We start from the raw sequence: 3,351 nt of genomic DNA, 5'->3' as shown, positions 1-3,351 counted from the left end.
CTGCTCTCCAATTTGTACAAACTTTTTATCACTTTTCTATTTAACACAACTTCAATTTCTCTAAGAAGGAGATGAAGTTTAACCTTTGCACTGGCCACAGATATTCACTACAGATGGAATGTTACAGACTCAATAAAAGGAACCCTACACCCACAGACAAAAGGGAAAGAAGACAGAAGTTTTCAGTTTCACCCTTAACACTTTATGGAGACATACTATCATAGACACCCGAAGCACAATGTAGTCTCTGAGACAAAACACCACACACACACACACACACACACACACACACACACACACACACACATACAGAGTATGGAAAATTTTTAAAACTTCAAATTTTCCTGATGCTTCAACATCCCCACAAACAGGCTGTGAGCAGCACTAGGTGACCAAATGCACCAGAGTGTGATAAGGCTGGCCCCTGCCACAAGCTCTCCTTCTTGACCTCTGTGTGACTATATCTGACACTGTCTTTCTCTGGCCTCCCTGGGCGCTCCTCCCATTTGGACCCTGCATCTCCATCTGGCCCTCCTCCTCTAGGACCTGTGAATATAATAAATTCTTAAATTTCATATGCCTGTACAAGGGTCATTTCTGCTGCCCAGTTGCAGAGGGGCACTTACTCCCCTATTTACAACACCATTGGTGACAAAGGTGGAATGATGCTGAACTCTGTGGAAAGTCCCTGGGAGATGCCCTTGTGTGAGCAAGGCTTATGGATCGCTCCAATACCCAGGGAGGCTTGCGTCTAGTTGGCGATCTCTGCACTGCTCTACTTGGCTTTGCGTTGCACCTCCACGCCCAACTCGAGGGCCGCCATGATTTCCACCCTAAAGTGAGGATCGTGTCCAGTCCCAATAACATACCCAGGATGCCACTGCCCAGCTACTGAAGAGGAAATTTGGGGAATTTAATTAAAAACTAATGTTTCCTGCTTCCGTAAATATGCTTGCTTTCTGCAAATAAGCTTACTGCATGCAAAGGCTCCTGCAAAAGGTCCCTTGCACTTTGCTCGACTTGCAAATGTAACTATTTGTGCCTTTGCTCCACTAATGTAACTGTTTGTACCCTAGCAGCTCCCATTTTCTCTAACACTTTGTATCTGTCGGCAACCCTGACAACTCCCCGACCTTACCAATGTTACTACTTGTAGTCTCCATAGCAACTCCAGTCATTTGTAAAGGTTTGAGTTAAAAATGACCAATTAGCTTGAGTAAAAGCAACATTTCAACTGAGCCCACTGCCCAGATCTTCAGAGCACTAGCTCTTCTGGGATCATGTGTAATAAATTTGAATTCTCCTTCTCTCTGAGTTACTGCTTGGTTTTTCATTGGACTGGGTTTTGGAGCTTTGGGGATATTTTTCCACAACACTATGACCCAGCAAGAGGGTCAAGCATCCTCTCTTTACATCCCCAGGTCCCTGTCCCCTCGGAATGAGAACCCGTACTTCTCCACGAGCCTCCAGTGACGGTGCTACTGGGATGGATTCCTGCAGATAGAAGCCTAGTTCCCTGCCACATTGTCACCACCCTGCTGCACACTGGCCTGACTGCCCGGGAGTAGGAGTAAGATAACTTGTCCACCTCCCCAGGGGACAGGCGGCCCTTTCTGGACAGTCTTCCAGGGACCCTCCGAAGGGTCCATGCTGCCTGAAGCCCCCTCCTTCTTATCCCTCCCTGAGGTGCAGGCCCCTGGAGAGGAGCACACAGTGGGTCTTCCCAACCACTACGAGGGGTGGGAAGGGCATCCAATGAGAAGGGGAAAAGCAATAAGCCACCTAGACATAAAGGCCATTCTAAAAGAGTCTGTTAAAAAAAATAATTAATTAATTACATAATTAGAAGAGAGCAAAAGGACTGATAATCCTGTGGTTGGGACTAGGGCCCTTCCTCCTTCCCCTTTTCTGCTTATCAACCAGACACAGAAGCTAAGACTGGAACACGGCTTCAGGATACTAAAAGCTTTAAGAAAAAATGGGGCGGGGTGACTTTACACCTTATATACTAAGCAAGTGCCTGGTCTACAAACAATGCTAGCTCTAGGTTACTTATGGATTTAAAAACCAACCTCTAGATCCAGGGGAGGGAAAAATAAAAAGTAATTAAATAAACTGTGTGTATATATGTATGTATATACATATATATAGATAACTAAGTTAAAACAAGTTTTCATAATTTGATCCAATTGCAAATCTGAAATTTACATACAAAAGAATTTCTATAACAAAAAATTTCTATAACAAAAAATGGCTTTAGTGCTCATATAACCTAGGTTCTAAAATAAAGTTAACATGTGCTAAAATGCACTAATTGACAAAACTTTAGGGACTTAACCAACACTGGGGCTCAAATTAGAGTTTTACCTGGAGATCCCATTTAATTTAAATATTGTACCCCTATAACCTAAAGAAAACAACTAAGTAGAAAAAGAAGAAAAAAATGGTTATGCTTCACTTTAAGTATAGCCTTGCCCAAATTTTCCATAGTCATAATACCTGCTGCCCTAGAATAGTCCATGCTGGGCATAGATGCTCTGTCATAATGAATAATAAAGTAAGTTTGACTTGATAAATGAACACCCAGATAAAATAGTGAACATAGGCCAAATTGTTAATCCAGGCCTTCAGGATTAAAACGTATTAAAGCCTAGTCAATAAAAGGAGTGATTATCCCCACTGCTTCTTCATTTACAGTCCAATTTTGCCTGTTTTTAAATCTGGAAAAAATAAAATGCACCTCTTGATAGGTTGCTGCACCCTTAATGCTTTGATCCCACCCATCAGGCCCCATGCCCAGTACCAGGATTATTAAATTAATGATTCTCTTCACTAGACAACCAGTAAATATTTTGCTCTTACAGGTTTGGCTAACACATTCTGTTCACTTCCTACTGCAAACAGCACCTCATCTGCAGTTTGCTTCCACCTCCAAACGGACACAATACACCTTTTCCAGATTAAGCCCTGAACTGAACTCCTTCAATGGTTCTGCCCTGGCATACAGTCTTTGCAGACAGGTATCAAATACATCTACCTTTCTCTAAAAGCACAGCCATGACAATGATGACATCCTCTCCTATAGAGATTCACTTGACACACTTACTAATGACATATAAGTCCAACAACTTTTAGTCTTTTATGAGTTCTGGTGCCGACTATTGCTCATTTACACATTTGAGTTCCAAATTAAAATCAATAGGCACTCCCGATAGTGCCTTCAGAACCTCCCTCACAATAGAAGCTTTGACAGCCTCTTCTCCTGTCTTCTGGGGCATGGACATGTATGATGGCTAAGTGGTCCAAGGGCTTCTGCTACCTGTGTCTGGAACAATCTTTTACACCTCGTGG

This window comes from Pteropus alecto, unplaced genomic scaffold, assembly GCF_000325575.1.
Source record: "Pteropus alecto unplaced genomic scaffold, ASM32557v1 scaffold281, whole genome shotgun sequence".
NCBI classification, from domain to species: Eukaryota; Metazoa; Chordata; class Mammalia; order Chiroptera; family Pteropodidae; genus Pteropus; species Pteropus alecto.
Note: the sequence above shows the minus strand (reverse complement) of the source record.